Source organism: Talpa occidentalis, unplaced genomic scaffold (genome assembly GCF_014898055.3).
Source record: "Talpa occidentalis isolate TD23 unplaced genomic scaffold, MPIMG_talOcc4v2.1 talOcc4.2, whole genome shotgun sequence".
Classification (NCBI taxonomy): Eukaryota; Metazoa; Chordata; class Mammalia; order Eulipotyphla; family Talpidae; genus Talpa; species Talpa occidentalis.
The window spans coordinates 64,894,769-64,908,793 of NW_023602073.1; positions in this window are offsets into that span (position 1 = coordinate 64,894,769).

The following is a 14,025-nucleotide window of genomic DNA, read 5'->3' on the forward strand; positions in this document are numbered from 1 at the left end:
AGCTTCTTTTGTTATACTATTTGGTTTCTCTTCCAAATAAAGCTTCAGAGTCCTAAAAGTTTAAATGGGTATATTGTTATTCTCCATGGGACTATGTTAATGATGCTAACTTCGGGGAAACACTGATGGAGGGGGCTGATTGCTAGGGAAAACAGGGGGAATGGATGGTTCAGTTCCCTGATTTCCTGGAAGGGCAGAGACACCAGACTTGGAGCTCAATTTTCAATGGCCAATTGTGACAGTGATGGCAGAGATGGATGGCAAAAGTCCGCCGCCAGTTTCACTAACTGGGGAAACGCAAATCCAATCACAATCACAGTTGCACATCCCTGTGCTCAACAGACTAGAACAAGGCATTCTGTTGACACCACAGGTTGGGGAACTGCAGGTTTCCACCCCTTCCCCCTGCACGGAATAGCCTGCATTACTTTGATCAGGATCCCCACTGGAGGCGCTAGAGGGCCAATAGTGTATTCTGAACACATTCCAGGTATATGCCAGAAAATCACCAGGGTGCAGACTCACAAAGTATCACCTGACTGGAAGTGGGACCACCAACCTAAAAAGATGACACACAGGTGACAAGATGGAGGAGAATATTCGGCAGCAATTCCACAACCTTAAAAGCCCCAGTTAAATCCCAGAGGGGGAGCTGCTTCTTTCAGAAAGGTCTCCCTGGAACTCTGTCTCTTGCCCTTTTGTTTTCAGTGAGCTATAGAGCTCCCATTGACAGTGTCTTGAGTAAACATTGCAGTCTTTAAAAAAAAAAAAAAAAAAGATTTATTTTATTTATTTATGCATATAAGAGCTGATGTGTAGGCCAGAGGTGTGGGGGGTGGGGGGGCTGGGATTCACCAGAGATAGAGTGGGGATCAGAACAGGCAGATCGACTGAAATACAGGGGAGAAATGGGTGAAACAGGAGAGGTCTGCTGCACCATATGTGGGTTAGCTTCCTGACTGGGGATTGAACTCATGCTGCAGTGGCTGCTTATAGCTTGATAGTGCTGAGACTTAACACTTTGAGCCAAAGGGAGATCCCCAACCATTGCATTCTTGAGTGGTATACTGCAAGGTCCATTGATAATGCAATGATTAATCAGCTGTGCCAGTAATGAAGCCTCAATAAAATCCCTAAAAGGAAAGTTGGGAGAGCATGCAGGTTGGGGAACAAGAGCACTTCCATGTAGTACCTTGCCATATATGCCCCAGCCTCCATGAGGACAGATGCCCCTTTGTTCCTATCCTGGTCCTTTGTCTTCAACTAGCTGTTGATTTGATTAATATCTTTTATAATAAATCAACATTCCATTGAGTAACTGAGTTCCCTAAGTTCTATGAACCATTCTAGCAAATTAATCAAACTTGAGGAAGGGATCTGATTTACAGACATTAAGTCAAAAGGTAACAGTCTGGGCTAATAACTGGCCAATGAAGTTGTTGCTGCTTGACTGGGTTCAGGTCAGTCTCAGAGACTGAAGAATAATCACCCGCACACCAGACTAAAGATTAGCAAACTCAGGTTTATTCCAAGAAAGACTCCTGACAGCAGAGGGAGGGTTCAAGGGAGGAGCCCATTATTGTGAGGGGTAGATTTCCTTTTTATAAGCTTTCTTGGGGGCTTTCTGCTGTTCTGGTAATTCTCCACTGCCCTCCTGTTTCCCAGATGCTGGGTGAAGCAACCACAAGCTACTGTTTGCACCTATATGTCTCTTGGGCTTACCAGCCTTTGCCTGCCAGTTTTCTACTCCCTCAAAATGAGGGACAGTCTTGGAAGACTGAACTATTAAACTTTGGAGTCTGATGCTATCTCCAGGTAGTGTCAGGATTGATTTCAGTGGTTGATGTGGGAAAGCCAGGACACACTTGATGGAATTGGGTCTAAGAACCCTACACAGTGGTGCTTCCCAACACTTTTCACTGTATTTTCCTCTGTCCACATCAGGCATCTACCCAGTCCCCACCCAACCTTGCTCCAGGACAAAGAGGACTTCTTGGCACACCTATAATCCAATCCTAACATAAGAATTGGGAATTGGGCCTCCCCGGTGGCGAAGCGGTTGAGCGCTGGGTTGCAAAGCTGCCCGCAGCCTCTGCAGCGCTGGTTGGATCCCCGGCCCCAAGCGAGGGTCCCACAGGGTGAGACAGACCTCTCCTGCTGCCCGCTGCTCCCCTCAGCAGTTCTTCTGCCTTCTGCCTGTTCTGTTCCCCGCTCTGGCTCTGGTGAATTCTCTCACCCTCCGGTGCTTCTGACTGTACCCAGTGCTTCTATAAATAAATAAATAAACATTTAAAAGAAAAAAAAAAAATTGGGAATTGGTGCCAAATGCAAAGGTCTGGTAGCAGGAGAAAACACAGTGATTTTGAGGACTAGACAGAAGGCCACTGTGGCTGTGTTACAGGGCAACCTCGATATAAAATGGGTTGCCTTGTTACAGGGCAGCCCTGATATAAAATGGGTTGCCTGGCTGTGGGTCCTCACCCACGTGCTTAAAAGGGACTTATTAATACTCCACTGCAGGCACACACAAAAGGTTAATGAAAGGTTTATTTACAAGGGAAGGGGAAATGAGGAAATGTACAACTCAGGGAGAAAATAGGGAAATAAAGTCTTAAACGCGCCCTACCTGTTCCGCCAACCTGGAAACCCAATGGCACTCGAGAGCTGTGAAGCCACAAAGCCCCCACAAGACCCACATGTCTGGTTTTTAAACCAAACCTGGCTGCTTAACTCCACCCTCAGGTTCCAGCCACCTTCCCTTTGGTGGTGATGGGATTTGTCTTTCTCAATGTCCTGATGGCTTTGGTTTGGAGTGGGGGTGGAGTCCACAAAGCCTGTATGGAATTAGCTTAGGACATCCTATTCCCCCCAAAGGCCTACTGTGGGTCCTCAACTGTGGCTTAAAAGGGACTTATTAGGGACTCCCTGATGGCGCAGGGGTTAAGACGCAACCTATGAAGCAATCCGCAGCCACTGCAGCACGAGTTCAATTCCCGGACGGCCAGGGAGAAACCCACATGGTGGGAAAGACCTCTCCTGTCTCTCCCGCTGCTCCCCTCAGCAGTGTATTTCAGTCAATCTGTCTGTTCTGTTTCCCACTCTGTCTCTGGTGAATCTGTAACAGGGTGGTCCCCAGGAAAGGGGGAGGTTCCCTGCCCCACCCAAGGGAGGGTGGAGCTGAGCAGGAAGAGAAGCTGCAGAAGAGACTGATGAAAGAAGCAGGATGGAGCCAGGAGACCTGGAGGAGGCACATGGAGCCTAGAGACACGTGAAGAAACTGCGCTTGTCTTTTGGTCGTGGACTGGGTGACACAGATGTGGGTGAGACCCGTGGGGAGGTGACCATGGCAGCTTTTATCTTGATGTTGATTTTGCTCTTTTCCTTCCGGACTTGTCCGGTTGTTTGTGACCCTTTTCTGTGGGTCCCCACTGGAAGATGCTTTAGACTTGTGGCAGGCCTTGGGGCCTTCCTCTGGGCCAATCCCATATGGATGGACTTTTACCCACGAGGGGACGGTTAACTTTGGGTGCTTCATTTAGAAACTAGACTCTTTGCCTTACCTGTATTGTTTCCTAGTTTTATTAAAGTTCCTTCCCATTAAAGTCTCATATGTTTTGTGTTGATGCGGCGGATGGCAGAACCCATTTAGAATAGGCAGGGTTGCGGGGTTTTGGGCTGCCCCTCTCCCTGTCCTATAACAAATCCTCTCACCCCTGCATCTCTGGCCTGTACCCCAATTCTTATATATAAGTAAATAAATCTTAAAAAAAAAAAGGGACTTATTAATACTCAACTGCAGGCACACACAAAAGGTTAATAAAAGGTTTATTTACAAGGGAAAGGGAAATGAGGAAATGTACAACGCAGAGAGGTAAGAGGAAGATAAGTTCTCAAATGTGTCCTACCCGTTCCACCCACCTGGAATCCCAATGGCACGCTGAGAGCTGGCGGAGAGCCAAGAGCCTTGAGGCCAAGAGAGAGACCCAAGGCCCATGTGTCTGGTTTTATGCCAAACCTGGCTGCTTAACCCCACCCTTGGGTCCCAGCAACCCTCCCTTTGGTGATGATGGGATTTGTCATTCCTACTGTCTTGATGGCTTTGGTCTGGAGTGGGGGTGGAGTCCACAAAACCTGTCTGGAGTTTGCTCAGGACATCCTTTCCCCCTAACAGCTGGAGGGCAGAGAGAAATAAGGAAAATAGTGAGAAATGGAACTCAAGAGGTAGTAGAGTGACTATTCACTATATGTTTTTAACATGCAACTGTGTTCATGCCTGTGCACATGCTGTATTTGACTGAACTGTTTAATCATGTTAGGTTTTTTTTTTGTTAGGCATTTTTTAAAAAGATTTATTTATTTATGCATACAAAAGCTGGGGTACAAGCCAGAAGTGTGGGGGATGAGAGGATTCACCAGAGACAGAGTAGGGAGCAGAACAGGCAGATCCACTGAAATACACTGCTGAGGGGAGCAGCAGGCAAGTCAGGAGAGGTCTGCTGCACCATATGGGTAGCTCTTGGCCAGGGATCGAACTCATGCTGCAAAGGCTGCCAACAGCTTCATAGGTTACATCTTAACCCCTTGCGCATCAGGGAGGCCCTATGTTGGGCATTTTTAAATTCCAATATTGATGAGGCGCAACTGGGCTGGATGTACAGTATTGCTGTAACATATCCATATTAGTTATGTGTCCAGTGACTCCAGTCTTCAAGTATGCAAGAGGAGGGACAACTAGACTTCCAGAAAGAATGTGACATTTAACTCACTCAAGAGTCATTATCAAAAACTGTGATCCCTTGTTTGTAGGATTGGCAGATAAAATACTATTTTCTTTTTTACTAAATCTGTCACCCCTACCTGTTAGGAATTTGACGTCTGGAAACCCATTCCTTCTCTCTAGGCAAATATTTTCTTCTTTCGCTGTCATCCTCCTGTATCCTTCAAATAAGGAACTCAGTTGAATCTACCCAGGAAATGACGGCATCTACTTTTTCCCACTTATACAAGCCTATACTGTTGTGGTTGTGAAAGCCATTAATGAAATCAAAACTCAGATCAAAGCTGAAGTCTTGGTGAAGGTTAGAAAGCACTTAGAGCTGAAGGATAATGAGTATACATATAACAAAACTCATGATGAATAAGGAAGTTAGGTTGAGTACAGGCAGTCAGGTAGGGTCAGGGTGCCCAACCCAGTAAAAAATGAGTGTTCAGAAAACCCACACAATACTGAAGTAATAGACCAGGGCTTGTTCAGAAAACAGACTAAGTAATCTGGATGTCCCAGTGGGCATCAACAAATAAACCAGAGACACCACTCCAAGGCACCCAACCTCCAACCCCCCACCTCATGCTCTCCATACTCATATACACTCCTGCTTCTTGCCCCTTCAGGGGCTACCCACTCTGGATCCCACTCTGTTTAGAGAGCTTTTCTGTCCTTCTTTACCTGACAATAAATTTCTTGCTTTTTTTGCCTAACTCTGAACTCCATGTTCAATTCTATCCTCTCCAAGACAAGAACTGAACCCCTTGGTTTCCAGCTACAGGACCGCAAGCCCAATTCAATGAGATGGCACTTCAAATGGTATATTTAGTATCTGTGTATTTCATTGTATATAAAGTTTACCTTAAATATAACTATTGGGCCTCCCTAGTGGCGCAGCGGTTGAGCACTGGGCTGCGAAGCTGCCCACAGCCTCTGCAACGCCGGTTCAATCCCCGGCCACCAGCGAGGGTCCCACATGGAGCGCAGACCTCTCCTGCTGCGCCCACTGCTCCCCTCAGCAGTGTATTTCATCAGTCTGCCTATTCTGTTCCCTGCTCTCGCTCTGGTGAATTCTCTCACCCTCCCAAGCTTCTGACTGTTCCCAGTGCTTGTATAAATAAAAATTTAATAAATAAATAAATAAATAAATAAATAAATAAAACTATTGAGCTCCAGGTAATATGCATGCTGAAATGAAATGCATTAATGTCTGTAACTTCCTTTGAAATGTGTGAAAAGTAGTATGTTTGATGAAGCATTCAGAGGGGTGAATAAATGGAAAGTTGTGTAGAGAAGCAAAAATCTCCCATGTGAAAACAGATCTTTGGCAAGAGATTTATGTCACAGAAGGAAGGGGCTCTGAAGTCTGGGTGAAAGATGCTTTGGTTGTTTATTTCTAAAATTCTCTCTATAAGGGTCTTTTCCTTATATTAAAATTCTCTCTATAAGGGTCTTTTCCCAATGAATGACTTAACTGACTTTCTTTTTCTTTCTCCTATCTCCCTTGTCCTAACAAAGCTATTTAAGATGGCATCTAAAGTCACATGGGGCAGGAATGGGGGTGGCGTCAGGGGGTTTGGGGCCAATATAGGTTTTTAGGAATGGGGTTTGAAAACAAAGGAATTAAACTTTATTGGTTGAGAAAGCAAGGAGGATGGACTTGGCTAATGTCCATTATTGTTGATGTGGGCACCACCAGCTGCAGCTCAGTAGTCTTGCAGGGCTGGTGATAGTTTCATGGGGGCTGTGTGCCGGCAGCTCCAGGTTGAATTGTTCTGATCTCAAGGTCTGTGACTCCCTTTTCTTCAGAGTCTTTTAACTTCCTGTTTTTCCATAGCATCCAACTTGATAAGAAGTGGGAAGATAACTCAGGAATGCCTGGGCTGGGGAAATTAGTTAAAAAATAAAACCAATGTACCAAGGAAATTTATGGCAGCAAGTGTCTACTCCTGAAGTTATTGGGTTTTTTAACCTTTTATTTACCAGCCCACAGGAACGGGAAAATTGAACGGCAAAATTTTTGCAAAGATATTCCTTAAATGCTGTCCTGTCCTGGTGTTGTAGAGCAACCCCGATACAAAACGGGGTGCCTGACTGTGGGTCCTCACCCGCGCGCTTAAAAGGACTTATCAATGCTCTACTGCAGGCACACGTGAAAGGTTAATAAAAGGTTTATTTACAAGGGAAAGGGAAATGAGGAAATGTACAGCTCTGGGAGAAAAGTGGGAGACAAAGTTTTAAATGAGTCCTACCCGATCCGCCGATCAGGAATCCCAAAATGGCGCTCTGAGAGCTGGCCGCCAGCCAGGAGCGGTGAAGCCAGGAGGCGAGCGATCGCGAGCCAGAGAGAGAGCAAGGCCCACGTGTTTGGTTTTTATATCCAACCTGGCTGCCCAACTCCACCCTCAGGTCCCAGCCACCCTCCCCTTGGTGGTGATGGGATTTGTCTTTCCCAATGTCCTGATGGCTTTAGTCTGGAGTGGGGGTGGAGTCCACAAAGCCTGTATGAGATTATCTCAGGACATCCTTTCCCCCTAACACTGGGACCATTCCTATTTCAATTTTCATGGTCTTTCCTGTGATAATTAGTGTTTTCAAGTTCTTCATATATGAATTTTGATAATTTTTTTTCTTTGAGAACACTAATTTCCTTGTTTTTCAAACTTGTTCCATAGAGTTGCACATAATTTCTTTCATCTTTTTTGTATCTGTGGCTATATCTCCTTTCTCATCTTAACACTGATGTGTCTACTTGCCTTCCTACCCCACACCAGATCCATAAGGTTTGCAGTATTTTTTTTTTAAGATTTTAAAAAAATATTTATTTATTTATGCATACAAGAACTGGGGTACAGGCCAGAAATGTGGGGGATGAGAGGATTCACCACAGACAGAGTGGGGAGCAGAACAGACAGATTGACTGAAATACACTGCTCAGGGGAGCAGTGGGCAAGATAAGAGAGGTCTGCTGCACCATGTGGGTTCACTCCCTGGCTGGGTGTAGGGGCAGGATGGGCCACTGAGCAGGTTATTTATGATCCAGCAGACAGGTAAAGGAGAGTCTTGGAGCCTCGGTGGCTTTCTCAGGCTTTTATTGAGCTTTACATGCATCGCAGCAGCCAGGTACATGGCAGGCAGGGGTGCCGGGGGCCAGGAGCCCAGCAGGCCTCCAAGCCCCCAGCAAGTCTTCATTCTGGGCTTCTCTGCCTTTTCTCTTCTTCTGCCTCTCTCCTGCTTCTCCTTCTCTTGGTGACTATCTCAATATTCCTCCCATGGCCCAGGGAAGTAAATAAAATAGTTTGCAACAATGTAACTGTTGTAGAGCAACCCCAATACAAAACGGGGTGCCTGACTGTGGGTCCTCACCTGGGCGCTTAAAAGGACTTATCAATGCTCTACTGCAGGCACACGCGAAAGTTTCATAAAAGGTTTATTTACAAGGGAAGGGGAAATGAGGAAATGTACAGCTCAGGGAGAAAAGTGGGAGACAAAGTTTTAAATGAGTCCTACCCGATCCGCTGATCAGGAATCCCAAAATGGCGCTCTCAGAGCTGGCCGCCAGCCAGGAGCGGTGAAGCCAGGAGGCGAGCGATAGCCAGCCCCCCAAGGCCCACGTGTTTGGTTTTTATATCCAACCTGGCTGCCCAACTCCACCCTCAGGTCCCAGCCACCTTCCCTTTGGTGGTGATGGGATTTGTCTTTCCCAATGTCTTGATGGCTTTAGTCTGGAGTGGGGGTGGGGTCCACAAAGCCTGTATGGGATTAACTCAGGACATCATTTCCCCCTAACATAACAACTGCAGGTGCCCCAGCAGGCTGGGCAATCCTAATGGTGGGAGGGCAGAAAAGCCTGAAAAACCATTTACCCTCCACAGGGGATGGACCTTGTGATGCAGTGGCTGTGGATTGCTTCATAGTGATGAAATACATTGATCCCCTCATAGCAATCATTTAGTCTCCCTAGGGTTTTTTGTTTTTTTAAGATTTATTTTATTTATACAAGAGCTGGGGTGCAGGCCAGAGGCGCAGGTGGGTAAAGAACTCACCAGAGACAGAGTGGGGAGCAGAACAGGCAGACGGACCAAAAGCACTGCTGAGAGGAGCAGCAGGCGAGACAGGAGAGGTCTGCTGCCCCATGTGGGTATCCCCCTGGGCAGCTGGGAATCAAACCCGCACTGCAGAGGCTGCAGACAGCTTTACAGCACTGCGCTGCACTCAACCCACTGCGCCACTGGGGAGGCCCCCTTCCTGAGGGTTTTTGACTAAGAGACACCATTGTACAGAACTGCAACAAACTGGATCATGTTGATGGCAGTGGTCTTACAGAACTCCTACTGTTTAGAATTCAGATGTTACCCTGGTTCCTTTTCTTCTCAACATCTGGTTATTAAATTTTTTACTTGAATTTCATGAAATCATACAGGAATTATTGTAAAGTCATTCTCCAAGCAATTCTCAGCATACACTTACTAGATGTCCCACAAATATAATTCAGTTGAGGGTTGGAGTGGCCTTATAAAGATACACTCCTCAGTCCTGGAAAAAGCTCGCTTTGCCATGTTCTCATGATTTCCAATGCAGTCAGCAGGCAATGTGGCTTCAAAGCTGGACTATTCGAGGGGATAGGCAAAGATATTTGGAAAAACAGCTTGGCATTTGCCTGGTGAGAATCTTGGATTTCAGAGTAAGGAGTCTAGAATTTACTTTCCCATTGTTAGGGGGAAAAGGATGTCCTAAAGCTAATTCCATACAGGCTTTGTGGCCTCCACCCCCACCTCAGGCCAAAGCCAAAGACACTGGGAACTCCAAATCCCATCACTACCAAAGGGAAGGTAGCTGGGAACTGCGGGTGGGGTTAAGCAGCCAGGTTGATATAAAGGCAGACACATGGGCTTTGGGGGGTCCCCCATTTTGACTCCGCCAGCTCGCAGCGTCTGGCCAGCTCTGAGAGTGACTTTGGGTTTCCAGGTCGTCGGATCGGGTAGGACACGTTAAAGACTTTATTTCCCTATTTTCTCCCTGAGTTGTACATTTTCCTTATTTCCTTTTCCCTTGTAAATAAACCTTTTATTAACCTTGTGTGTGCCTGTAGTGGAGTATTCTTAAGTCCCTTTTAAGCGCGCGGGTGAGGACCCACAGCCAGGAACCCATTCAATATCGGGGCTGCTCTATAACACCAGTACTGGAGGTGTCTTTAGAGGTGTTGCCACAGGATGACAAAAAAAGTTCATCTACTCTTTCTGTGTTTGAGGAAGAAGAAATCTATAGGTGTAAAGAGAGAGGGGAAGGGGTAAGACAGCCTGGGAGGCTGTATCTGTCAGGTGTTCACTTGTAAACAAGAAAAACAGACTCTAGCTAAGATCAGCAGAAAATAAATTGGTGTTCACAAAGATGGCTCCTAAAGTAAAGAAGGAAGCCACCGCCCCTCCCAAAGCTAAGTCCAAACGAAAGCTTTGAAGACCAAGAAAGCAGTGTTGAAAGGTGTCCACAGCCACAAGTGAAAGAATATCTGTAAGTCATCCACCTTCCACAGGCCCAAGACACTGCAACTCCGAAGGCGACCCAAGTAGGCTGGGAAGAGTGATTCCAGGAGAAACAAACCTGACCCTTCGGCCATCATCACGTTGTCCCTGACCAGAGTCAGCCATGAAGAAGATTTTTTTTTTGAAGATTTATTTATTTATGCATATAAGAATTGGGGTGTAGGCCAGAGATGCAGGGGGTGAGAGGATTCACCAGAGAGAGTGGGGAGCAGAACTGCCAGATCTACTGAAATACACTGCTGAGGGGAGCAGAGGGTGAGACAGGAGAGGTCTGCTGCACCATGTGGGTCACCTCCCTGGCTGGGGATTTAACTTGTGCTGCAGTGGCTACAGACAGCTCCACAGTGCTGATGCCGAACCCCTTGCTCCACCAGGGAGGCCCAGATTTATTTTATTTATTTATGCATACAAGAACTGGGGTACAGGCCAGAGGTGTGGGGGTGGGTGGGTGGGTGGGTGAGAGGATTCACCAGAAACAGAGTGGGACCCAGAACAGGCAGATTACTGAAATACACCGCCGAGGGGAGCAGCGGGTAAGACAGGAGAGGTCTGTTGCACCTTGAGGATTAGCTCACTGGCTGGGGATTGAACTGGTGCCACAGTAGCTGGTGATAGCACTGAGACTTAACCCAAGGCCACTGGAGAGGCCCTGGTGTTAAGACTTTAATTATGATTAGGTGGGGGTGGGGGGTGCTTGTTTCAGTCTATAACATTTTTCCTAGCTCCTTCAAAATCATTAAGATAATCTCTTATTTTGTCTCCCAGTAGTTTTTGTTTATTCTCCCTCCCCAACCCCTTCTCCTCCTATTAGCTGGTGATAGCTTGATAACTCTGTGTCTTTAACTCAGTGCCACTAGGGAGGCCCTCACTATTTGACTATTAGCAAGTAAAGTCACTGAGGGCCTCTCTGGTGATGCAGGGGTTAAAGTCTCAGCACTATGAAGCTATCTCCAGCCACTCACTGCAGCATGAGTTCCATGCCCCTCCCCCACCAAGGAGCTAAAGATCGCCACAGCAAAATAAGCTAAAACAATGAAAGAGTGATCATCCTCAGTAAAAAGCAAAAAATATATTATTTTTACATTTTTAAATTTTTTTATCAAGCAGTTTTATTTCCAAAATTAGAAAGAATATCTATTGCTGATGAGGATTAAGGGAAATACTCTCATCTGCTATGTGTGGAAATTTGAATTGCTACAACTTTGGAAATAAATCTGGTAACACCTATTAAAATTATAAGTAGGCATAGCCTCTGATCCTGTAGTTACATGTCTAAGACTCCTTCCTACAGAAACTAAAATGTCACTGAACAATGGAGGGGAACCTCTGGTTCCAAATTCACTCTCCAATAACACAAGAGGATCAGCCTGGAGTGAACCAGGTGCTTTCCACTGCTCCACCTGCTGGGGATCAGAGGGGTGGACCAAGAGACCTTGCTCCCAAGCCCATAAGGGAGCCCTTGACACCCTCTGGTCAAGATTGAAAAGAGGACTCCACACACATTGGTGAGGCAGGCAAGGAAACAGCATTTATTATTACTTTTAAAGTTTTATTTTCTTTGTTGACTCATACAAGAACTGGGGTGCAGGCCAGAGGTGTGGGGGTGGGGTAAGAGGATTCACCATAGACAGAGTGGGGAGCAGAACAGGCAGGTTGACTGAAATACACTGCTGAGGGGAGCAGTGGTTTGCTGTGCCATGTGGATCAGCAGTGCCATCTGGATAGCTCCCTGGCAGGGCATGGAACTCATGCTGCAGTGGCTGCCTATAGCTTCATAGTGCTGAGACTTTATCCCTTGCGTCAACAATCCTCGTGCTGAGACAGCCAGCAAAAGAGCAAGGAAATAGATCTCTAGGAAGACCTCTCTGGGCTTGAGAGGCTCTCTGAGTTGCCAGGGCTTGGGGTCTATACAGGCTGTAGAACTGAATTTGAAAACAAAGGAATTAAATTTTATTGGCTGAGGAAGCAAGGAATGTGGACTTGATCAAAGTCCACTTATTTTTGCTAATGGTGGGCATCAATCAGCTACAACTTGGTGGTTGTGTTAGGGGGAAAAGGATGTCCCAAAGCAAATTCGATATAGGCCTTGTGGACTCCACCCCCACCCCAGGTCAAAGCCAAAGACACTGGGATCTCCAAATCCCATCACCACCAAAGGGAAGGTGGCTGGGACCTGAGGGTGGGGTTAAGCAGCCAGGTGGATACAAAAGGCAGACACGTGGGCTTTGGGGATCCCCCCCATTTTTGGCTCTCCGCCAGCTCGCAGCGTCCGGCCAGCTCTGAGAGTGACTTTGGGTTTCCAGGTGGTCGGATCGGGTAGGACGCATTAAAGACTTTATTTCCCTATTTTCTCCCTGAGTTGTACATTTTCCTTATTTCTTTTTCTCTTGTAAATAAACCTTTTATTAACCCTTTTGTGTGTGTCTGTAGTAGAGTATTCATAAGTCCCTTTAAAGCGCGCGGGTGAGGACCCACAGCCAAGAACCCGTTTAATATCGGGGTTGCTCTTTAACAGTTGTGTTATAGAGCAACCCCGAAAGACGTGAAACAAAGAGTTTCACTGCGAGTCCTGCAGACCTAATGCGCTTTTATGGTGACCAACGCAAGAAAAATTACTTTGGGCTGGTCAACCACGGGAGAAACTTGCAAAGCACGTTGGGCGCCAAGCTTGCCTGCACCCTAGTTCTTCTACACACATCAAAAAAAGATGTTTAAAAAAAAGAAATGAAAGTAGATGGCAGCAGCCCTTCTGCCTGCCTGTGCTTATGCATGTGTGTCTCTTTGCCTACTTTCTCCCTTTGCAAAACAGCAGAGGCAGCTATCAACCCAAGACTGCCCACCTGTGACTATGCAGGCTGCTTTTAGCAAAACTGTCTCTTTACAGGCAGCTATTTTGCCCAGTTGTGTGTGCAAACATCCTTTATTCTTCTCTCCCTTTTAATAAGAACCTACCCTTTTGGATTAAAAAAGGAAGAAAGTCACCTCCTGTAGGGTCAGGAAGGACCACTGAGCAGGTTTTCTGATCCCATGCAGACCGGGTAAAGGAGTCAGAGTTCTCAGCAGCTTTTGCAGGCTTTTTATTTAGATTACCAGGTACATGGCAGGCAGGGGCACTGGGGGGCTGGGAGTCTGGCAGGCCTCCCAGCCCCCAGCAGGTCTTCACTCTGGGCTCTCCGGCCTTCTCTCAGCTTCTGCTTCTCTTGCTTCTCTTTCGGCTTCTACTGGCGTCCCCGTGATGCCGCCCTTAAAAAGCACAGTCTCACCCCGGGTGAATCCCATCTACCTATGCCCACACTCTACTCCAGGTGCCCGCCATCAGGCATGCATTCAGGACAAGGATCCATCATCTATCCTGATGGCGGGAGGGCAGAAAAGCCTGATACCTTTTACCTTACTCTACACCTCCCTAGTGGCACAAGGGGTTAAGCACAGCACTATGAAGCAATCTGCAGCCTCTATAACACAAGTTCGATCCCCGGCCAGAGAGCAACCCACATGGTGCAGCAGACCTCTCCTGACTCACCCGCTGCTCCCCTCAGCAGTGTACTTTGGTCAAGCTGCCTGTTATGTTCCCCACTCTGCCTCTGGTGAATCCTCTCATTCCTCCTGCATCTCTGGCCTGTACTCCAGCTCTTGTACGCATAAATAAATCTTTAAACAAAACCAAAAATAAATAAAAATAAAAAAGAAAGACTAGGAATACAGAGAGAGCTCCAG